Source organism: Odocoileus virginianus, unplaced genomic scaffold, assembly GCF_023699985.2.
Source record: "Odocoileus virginianus isolate 20LAN1187 ecotype Illinois unplaced genomic scaffold, Ovbor_1.2 Unplaced_Scaffold_1, whole genome shotgun sequence".
In the NCBI taxonomy this organism is placed as follows: domain Eukaryota; kingdom Metazoa; phylum Chordata; class Mammalia; order Artiodactyla; family Cervidae; genus Odocoileus; species Odocoileus virginianus.
In genome coordinates this window covers 6,212,616-6,222,939 of record NW_027224263.1, presented here as the reverse complement: position 1 = coordinate 6,222,939, position 10,324 = coordinate 6,212,616, and the positions used below count along the sequence as shown (strand labels likewise).

The following is a 10,324-nucleotide window of genomic DNA, read 5'->3' as shown; positions in this document are numbered from 1 at the left end:
GGAAATAGATGGGGAGACAGTGGAAACAGTGGCAGACTTCATTTTTTGGGGGCTCCAAAATCACTGTGGATGGTGACTGCAGCCATGAAATTAAAGACGCTTACTCCTTGGAAGGAAAGTTATGACCAACCTAGATAGCATATTAAAAAGCAGAGACATTACTTTGCCAACAAAGGTCCATCTAGTCAAGGCTATGGTTTTTCCTGTGGTCATGTATGGATGTGAGAGTTGGACTGTGAAGAAAGCTGAGTGCTGAAAAATTGATGTTTTTGAACTGTGATGTTGGAGAAGACTCTTGAGAGTCCCTTGGACTGCAAGGAGATCCAACCAGTCCATCCTAAAGGAGATCAGTCCTAGGTGTTCATTGGAAGGACTGATGCTGAAGCTGAAACTCCAGTACTTTGGCCACCTCATGCAAAGAGTTGACTCATTGGAAAAGACCCTGATGCTGGGAGGGATTGGGGGCAGGAGGAGAAGGGGGCGACAGAGGATGAGATGGCTGGATGGCATCACCGACTCGATGGGCATGAGTTTGAGTAAACTCCGGGAGTTGGTGATGGACAGGGAGACCTGGCGTGCTGCGATTCATGGGGTCGCAAAGAGTCAGACACGACTGAGCGACTGAACTGAACTGATGTGTTATACAGAGAGGGTGAGGGACTGGAACTAAGTGTTTTCACAAGATGTAAAATTCAGTCTAAAACAACTAATGGGTTAAAAGTTGAAGGAGGCAATGAGTTATAAGTGAGAAATTTATAGCTATCCATAAAGAGCAGTGGGCCAGAAACTGAGTAGATACAGGAATAAAAACCTGGAGAGCATATATACCAATGCTTATGGGAAAAAAAAAAAAAAAAAAGAGCCAAAGTCTAAGCAGGTAACAAGAATTTGATGTGGTCAAATGCCAAGTGACAGTATGGCTGGTAAAGCTCTGGGCCAGCAATTCAGGCCAAGAGATCCACCATAATAAAAAGTATAGGACAAGGTGGACAGGAAACAGACATGAGTCTCTGACTACCAAAGAGATAAGGCAGATCTGATCCAAGCAGATACTTGCTGCTAGGAAAAGAATCATTCCAAAGCACAATCTAGGTGCTGGCCTTTGAGTGACAGTGATGCAAGATGCCACCAACTGACCCTGATGATTAATATATACCCTTAAAATAGATTGTGAACCTAAATACCAAGAAGCACACACTTTTGTAAGATTTGTAATAAAAACTAATATGAATGGAGTTAATGGTTCTGATGGAGTGGTGGACTCAAGAGCCCTATCAGTGCTAGCAAAATGGCAGAATTCATACAGCATAAAAGTTTTCCTGCAAGAGCTTCAGCACCTAATGATGTCTAAAGTGTTAGTCACTCAGTCTTGTCCAACTTTGCAACCCCATGGACTATAGCCCACTAGGCTCCTCTGTCCATGGGATTCACCAGGCAAGAATACTGGAGTGGGTTGCCATTCCCTTCTCCAGGGGATCTTCCTGACCCAGGGACCGAACCCAGGTCTCCTGCATTGCAGCAGATTCTTTACCATCTGAGCCACCAAGGAAGCCTCAATGATGTCTAAGGAAAATATGAAACTCCCTCAGTTACCTGAAGGAAAGTGTGATAGCAATTAACCAAGAAGAAAAACCATAGGCCCTCCTGAACTCCCTCCATTGATTTAAGCAGTCTTCATTTTCCACAGTAGCAAATTTTCTAGATATGTCTTGTAGACCTTGAAGTACTAAAAGGAAGCTCCCATTCAAAGTTTATCTTAAGATAGTGTAAATGATACTATTTTTTTGTCCATTTTAAATATATAAGTTGTGTTATAACAACAACAAATCCGCACATTCAAGCAAGTAGATGTGTGAGGCCATCTGACTAATCTGGGGAGTTAAATTTAAGTGGCAGTTAAAGATAAAGACTGACTAGCCACCCATCTCAAGAAGGTTGTGGCACGCTGGTTTCAGAAGCCAGTCTCACAATACAGTGAGCCTCAGAAAGAAAGGATAATATGACCACATTCTCTTCTAACTTTCAAGGGGTGATCCCATCAACAAGTGGAAAAGTAGGTACATTAGTCTCAAAGGCCATATGCCCCTCAAAGTTTTCATAAATTTGTCGGAATAATTGACCCTGGTTATAACTTGGGTGAGAGAATTTTGTTAAACATCAAAGAGGGGAATTTCTCTGGTGGTCTGGTGGCAAAGTTTCAATCCCTGGTTATGTAGCTAAGATCCCACATGCTGCAGGGCAACTAGAGAGCTTGTGTGCTGCAACAAATACCTAGCATAGTCAAAATAAAAATAAAATTAAAAATAAAATAAAAAAAATAACCATCAATGAGGAGCTAGCTAGGCAAGATAGGTCACAGCCTAAGAGACAGCAGCAACTCCCAGACCAGGAATGGCAATCAATCGGCAAGGTTGCACCCACTTCTTACTCTCAGGTTTATGGCATATATTGCTACCTAATCTCAGCACTCCTTTTAGATAAGCCTAAGAATCTTACTCAACACAAAGCCCTCAATAGCCACTATTAATTGATTGATCAAGGTTTGACACATAAGATTAAATATATTTTCCACTTACATTACAATGAATTGTTAGAGCAACTATAGTTCTAGACTTCATGAAGCCTCAGAGAACTTATTCTGTGTTGACTTTACAATTCCAGTTCTCAATGTCACTGTACAGTCCACCAATGCTACCCAGGGCCCTGGGATTAAGGACAAAATCATTTTATGCCTTGTAAGCCTGCTACATAAATTCACAGTGATTGACAGAGTCTACCCAACCATGCCTCTGCCTTGTATTTTGTGGTTAACCCCTCATGACCCGTAACAATGACCTTAAAGTAATGTAACACAGAGCCAGCACCACTGCCCTGTTGACCCAGGCAGAGTGGATAGAGTCTTAAGTTTTTAATTTTGCAGGGCCAGTTCACATGCCATTCATGATATTTGCCATTTTTCTAAAATGATCCAATTTCCTGGGAAAATCATTCTTGGAAAAGTTACCACCTTCTTAGTAATTCTTCAGGTAAAACAGTTTCAGAGGTTGGTTTCCAATTGAATGTGTACATTCATTTCCAATTGAATGTATAAATCAGGAGGTTTGCCTTACTTTAAAACATTTTCTCCTATCAAATAAAACTCTTCCTTTGGAGAAGATTTGCTTGATTTATAAGCAATGTAAATGGACTGGAATATACCTCCATTCTCATTTGAAGACTCTTGAACAAAGGGAAACAGCTTGTTAAATAGGGCAGTGATAGGGCCATTTTACACGATTAACCTGAAGCAAATCCATTAGTGATAAAGTAGTCTTATATTTTCTAATAAGTTAAAGGCATAAGAAGAACCTATTTTTTCCCACCTTTAATTTTGATGAACCTTGATAATGTTTTCCAGTTTAAACTAAAAGCAGACAGGTCCTCAGAAAGACGTCATATCATTTCTTTAAGGAAAAAAGGTTATGAATTTTAGTATTCAAAAGCAAATTTTAAAAGGCAATAATTTCACTAAGAACTATTTGCATCTATAAATGTAAACAATTTTACTTTAGGGAAAAGAAACTTCTGTTTCAAAGACTCAGAGCTAGTGTTTCATTTTGTTACTTTGCTTTTAAACAAAGTCCTGAGAGAGAGAGTGAGAGTTAGTTGCTCAGTTGTGTCTGACTCTTTGTGACCCCAGGGACTATAGCCTCCAGGGCTTCTCTGTCCATGGAATTCCCCAGGCAAGAATACTGGAATAGGTAGCCATTTCTTTCTCCAGGGGATCTTCCTGACCCAGGGATCGAATCCAGGTCTTCTGCATTGTAGGTGGATTCTTTACTGTCTGAGCCACCAGGGAAGACCAAACAAAGTCTTCCTAATTCTCAAATAGATCCTGAGTGCGAGAAGATTCTCTTCAAAAGTCAATGGCCCTTTTACAATGATGTGTTAGTTTCAGGCAAATCAACTATACTCCAATAATATTTTTTTTTAAAAGCTAATGGGCCTTACAGATTTAACTCTGTACTAGATTGAGTTATGATTAAAATATTTTCTAGAAAGCATGTCAAAAATTAACTAAAGCCTATTCAATTATAAAATAATTTAAATGCTGTTTTAAATTTCTAGAGTGACTGTAACAGCAATTTAAAAAATCATATAATCTAAAAATCATAAACTTACATAATTTTTTATTAAGACTTTATGGGGGAGTTTTCTTCTGGGTTCTCTATTCTGTTCTATCAGTCTATGTGTCTATTTTTATGCCACTGTTATACTGTTTTTATTGCTACAGTTCTGAGTATAGTTTGAAACCAGGGAGTATGATGCCTCCAGCTTTGTTCTTCTTTCTCAGGATTGCTTTGGCTATTCTTGGGGCTTCCCTGATAGCTCAGTTGGTAAAGAATCCATCTGTAATGTGGGAGACCTGGGTTTGATCCCTGGGTTGGGAAGATCTCCTGCAGAAGAGGAAGACTACCCACTCCAGTATTCTGGCCTGGATCACAAAGAGTTGGGCACAACAGAGTGACTTTCACTTACTTTGGCTACTCTGAGTTGTTTTTTTTGTGTGTGTGTGTGGTTCTGTATATATTTTAGACTTGCTTTTTCTTTCTGTGAAAAATGCCATTGGAATTTTGATAGAAATTGCATTGAATCTATAGACACAGTGAACTAATATTTGACAAGGGACATAAGAATACTCAATGTGAAAAGGATAATATCTTCAATATCAGTGTTAAGAGAACTGGGTAATCACATGTAAGATAATTAAGCCAGACCTGTATCCTACACCTCTCACAAAAATTAACCCAAAGCAGATTAAAATTTTAAATATATAACATGAAGCCATAAAACTCCTAGAAAAAAGCTTAAAGAAAAAGCACCTTGACAATTGGCCTTGGTGATGATTCTTTTTTGATATAAAACCAAAAGCACAAGCAACAAAAGCAAAACAAGTAAGTGAGAAAAATATCAAAAAATCTTCTGCAGAGCAAAATAAACAGTCAACAAAATGAAAAAGTAACCTAGAGAGTAGGAGAAAATATTTGCAAACCATATATATATGAAAAGGAGTTAATGTACAAAATATTTATAAAACTCATACAGTTGATAATTTAAAAATCCAATTAAAGATGGGCAGAGAAACAGAATAGACATTTCTCCAAAGAAGACCTACAAATGCCTAAGGCATACATGATAGCATGTTCAATGCCACTAATCACCAGGAAAATGCAAATCAAAACTACAATGAGCTATCACCTCATATTCATTAAAATGGCTATCAACAGGAAGATTAAAGATAACATGTGTTGGTAAGGATGTGGAAATGGCAAATAGATGGGGAAACAGTGGAAACAGTGGCAGACTTTATTTTGGGGGGCTCCAAAATCACTGCAGATGGTGATTGCAACCATGAAATTAAAAGATGCTTGCTCCTTGGGAGAAAAGTTATGACCAACCTAGATAGCATATTAAAAAGCAGAGACATTACTTTGCCAACAAAGGTCCATCTATCAAGGCTGTGGTTTTTCCAGTAGTCATGTATGGATGTGAGAGTTGGACTGTAAAGAAAGCTGAGCACCAAAAAATTGATGCTTTTGAACTGTGGTGTTGGAGAAGACTCTTGAGAGTCCCTTGGACAGCAAGGAGATCCAACCAGTCCATCCTAAAAGAAATCAGTCCTGAATGTTCATTGGAAGGACTGATGCTGAAGCTGAAACTCCAATACTTTGGCCACCTGATGCAAAGAACTGACTCATTTGAAAAGACCCTGATGCTGGGAAAGATTGAAGGCGGGAGGAGAAGAGGACGACAGAGGATGAGATGGTTGGATGGCATCACTGACTCAATGGACATGAGTTTGAGTAAACTCTGGGAGTTGGTGATGGACAGGGAGGCCTGGTGTGCTGCAGTCTGTGGGGTCACAAAGAGTCGGACACAACTGAGCAACTGAACTGAACTGATACATTTTTGGTGTGAATGTAAATTTGGTGCAGTCACTATGGAAAACAGTATGGAAGTTCCTCAAAAAATTAAAAAATAGAACTGCCAGCAGTTCCACTTCTGGTTATATATACAAAGAAAATGAAAACAGAATATCAAGAGATATTCACATATCTATGTTTGAAGTGAAGTGAAGTGAAAGTCTTTCAGTCATGTCCGACTCTGCAATCCCATGGACTGTACAGTCCATGGAATTCTCCAGGCCAGAATACTGGAGTGGGTAGCCTTTTCCTTCTCCAGGGGATCTTCCCAACCCAGGGATCGAACCCAGGTCTCCCACATTGCAGGTGGATTCTTTACCAACTGAGCCGCAAAGGAAGCCCATATCTATGTTTACTGCAGTGTTATTCACAATATCCAAGATAAGGAAACAACTTAAGAGACTATCCATGGATGAATAGATAAAAAAGATGTGATTTATATATACACAATTAAATATTACTCAACCATGAGAAAGAAGTGAATCTCTCCATCTGTGATAGCATGATGAAACTTGAGGGCATTATGCTAAGTGACATAACTGAGAAAGAAAAAGAGAAATACTGTGTGATCTCACTCGTATGTAGTAGAGTCTAAAAAAGTCAGGCTCATAGAAACAGAGGGTAGAATGGAGGTTACCAGGGCCTGAAGGTGGGGGAATTAAGGAGATGTTGGTCAAATGGTACAGACTTGCAGTTAGATGAGGAATAAGTTTTGGAGATCTAATGTGGAACATTGAAATTATGGTTAGAAATATTGTATTATAAACCTTAAAGTTGTTAAATGACTAGATACTAAATGCTCTAACCACAAAATGAAGTAATAGTTATGTGACATAATGGAGGTATTGGCCAACAATGGCAACCCACTCCAGTACTCTTGCCTGGAAAATCCCATGGACGGAGGAGCCTGGTAGGCTACAGTCCATGGGGTCGCAAAGAGTCAGACACGACTGAGCGACTTCACTCACTCACTCACTCAAGGTGGTAATTATACTGCAATATATAAATGTGTCATATCAATATACTATACACCTTAAACTTACACAATGTTATAGGCTAATTATATCTCAATTTAAAAAATACTTCTTTGTTTTAAAGCAATTTTAGGTTCACAGCAAAACTGGGGGCGGGGGAGGGCACAAAGACGTTATATACTCCCTGACCTCACAACTGCATAGCCTTCCCAAATATCAACACCCTGTCACCAGAGTGGTACATTTGTTACAACTGATGAACCTACATCAATACATCCTTATCACTCAAAGTAAGTTACATTTGGGCTCACTCTTGGTGTTTTATAATTTGTGGACTTGGACAAATGTATCTGTCTACTTGGACATACATCTATCATTATGGAATCATACCTAGTATATTCACTGACCTAAAATTCACCTGGGCTCCACCTATTTGTCCCTCCTCCCCATCTCCCAGTCCCTGGAAACAACTGATCTTTTAACTATCTCCATAGTTTTGCCTTTTCCAGAATGTCACATAGTTGGAATCATAGTATGTAGCCTTTTCAGATTGGCTTCTTTCACTTAGTAATGTGCATTTAAAGTTCCTCCATGTCTTTTCATGGCTTCATAGCTCATTCTTTTTTAGTGCTGAATAATACTGTCAGTGTCTGGGTGTACCCCAGTTTATTTGCCCATTCTCCTACTGAAGGCCATCTTGGTTGCTTTTCCTTGTCCTTGTCTCCTTGTGTTAGTCACTCAGTTACATCTGACTCTGCGACCCTGTGGACTATAGCCCGCCAGGCTCCTCTGTTCATGGGATTCTCCAGGCAAGAATACTGGAGTGGGTTGCCATGCCCTCCTCCAGGGGATCTTCCCAACCCAGGGATCAAACCCAGATCTCCTGAATTGCAGGCAGATTCTTTACTTTCTGAGCCATTAGGCTCAGAAGATTTTTAAGTTCACCAATTATGAATAAAGCTGACATAAACATCCATGTGCAGGTTTGCTTATTTTTTTGTGGACTAAAATTTTCAGAACTTATGTAGCTTTAAATGGAAAATAGTTGAAAGACTAGAGTATTTAACAAATACATTGCTATTTTATGCTTATTGCAATAATTAAATTTAAAACTATCACAATTTAGACTTTTCAAAGTTAAATGCTATTAAGCCCTCTATTCTAGAAAAAATATAGAGCTAAGATTTTCCAGATTTAGATGTTTAGTAACCTCAGCTATTTAAAGCAAACAAGAATCCCAAAATAAGAGAAACTATGAAATAGCTAAGAAGTAAAAAGTGCATAGTTTATAGGTCTCGTCAATAATGTTTTCACTGGCCAGAGAAAAGGGGTAAAATTTTACACAACACCCCCCAACCTTGCCCAGGGAAAAGGAATAGTTGATTGATTGGCCTAGATAGCAAAATCCAGTCCCACTGCAGCAAAACAGAGAATAGGAAGGGAGGAGAGAGATCAGTGAAAAACAATGGGAAGAATATCAAAGAGGAAAGAAGATCTTGTGTTATAAAACACAAGAACAGCAACAGAACTCTGACATCTGTGAGCAAAGACAGCAAATCACAAGGAAGAAGACAAGAAGTATGTACAAGTGACCTGGGGGCTTAAGGCCAAAGGGGAAAGTAAGCCCTCACTAACAACTGAGAGAATCGGTGAGTCAGGGAGTGAGAAAGAGAGAGAGAGAAGGAGGGAGGGAGGCAGGAAGAGAAGGAGGAAGAGCAGAGAAAGAGGGAAGGAGGGAGGGAGAAAGAAGAGAAGAGGAAAGAAGTGTCGGAAGGAGAGAGGAAGGAAGGAAAGAGGGAGAGAGGGAGGGAGAAAGGGAAGAAGAAAGAAGAAAAGAAAGAAGCAACTATAGGTTCACACTGTACTCCAAACCTTAATAGTTTCTAAAGGTTTAGCTTCCAAAATAAAAGAATTGACATATATAAAAATCCAGAATTAATCAGATTCAAGAAAACTCTTTACAAAAGCAGTGAAACTTACAGTATATTTTAGTAAGATTTCTACTATAAACAATCTTTTTTTAAAAAATGCTTGAGGGATAGATAAAAAATCACAAACTCAAGACACTTTATACCCAGATTGTGGAAGACAACTGAATAATTATCCTACACAGAAAACCCTCAAATTGTCAAATGTTCTTTGAAGTAATGCTAATGGGTAAATATGGATGGCACTTTGTGGAGTTGTTGACTGACATTAGCAATGGTACACTACAGTGTTTAAGCTTGAGGGTTCTGAAGCCGGACAATCTGGGTCAAATGGTGGCTCTGCCACTTACTCAGCTCTTCTTTGGTTACCTCCTACTAAGTTATGGCTTAAGTAAATTTTTTAATTGCTCAGTGCCTGAGTTTGTTCATCTGTAAAATGTAGATAAATATTACCTACTTCACAGAGTGGCTGAAAGAATTAAATGAGATGAGACAGAAAAAGGATTAGCACAGTGCCTGGCATATAGCAAACATTCAATAAATGTTAGCAATGTTTATCATAACACATCATTTGGGCAAGTCAAATAACCTGCCCACCTTTAGTTTTTCCTCCTACCCACTGCCATTGTACCAATTTTCTTAAAACTAACCTGCTAAAAAGTTTGATGACACCCTGTTGTATATAACAAATAAAAGCTACATTTCTTGTCTTGAAATACAAGACAATTAAAGTTCTCCTACAACCTGGTAACTTTTTCCAGTAACTAATACTAATTATATATTGGGCCACCCAAGACAGATGGGTCATGGTGGAGACTTCTGACAAAATGTGGTCCCCTGGAGAAAGGAATGGTAAACCACTTCAGCATTCTTGCCTTAAGAACCCCATGAACAATATGAAAAGGCAAAAAGATATGACACTGAAAGATGAACTCCCCAGGTCAGTAGGTGCCCAATATGCTACTGGAGAAGAGTGGAGAAATAGCTCCAGAAGGAATGAAGAGGCTGAGCCAAAGTGAAAACAACACCCAGTTGTGGATGTGACTGGTGATGGAAGTAAAGTCCGATGCTGTAAAGAACAATATTGCATAGGAACCTGGAATGTTAGGTCCATGAATCAAGGCAAATTGGAAGTGGTCAAATAGGAGATGACAAGAGTGAACATCGACATTTTAGGAATCGATGAACTAAAATGGATGGGAATGGGTGAATTTAATTCAGATGACTATTATATCTACTACTGTGGGCAAGAATCCCTTAGAAGAAATGGAATAGCCCTCATAGTCAACAAAAGAGTCAAAATGCAGTACTTGGGTGCAATCTCAAAAATGACAGAATGATCTCTGTTCATTTCCAAGGCAAACCATTCAATATCACAGTAATCCAAGTCTATGCCCAACCACTAATGCTGAAGAAGCTGAAGTTGAATGGTTCTATGAAGACCTACAAGACCTTCTAG

At 39.0% G+C, this 10,324-nt stretch overlaps 1 pseudogene; it reads left to right on the top strand.

The window, feature by feature from the left end:
* Window positions 1–1,154: 1,154 nt before the first annotated feature.
* LOC110130656 (ubiquitin-conjugating enzyme E2 variant 1 pseudogene) lies at window positions 1,155–1,619 on the top strand (annotated as a pseudogene).
* The last annotated feature ends 8,705 nt before the right edge of the window (window positions 1,620–10,324 follow it).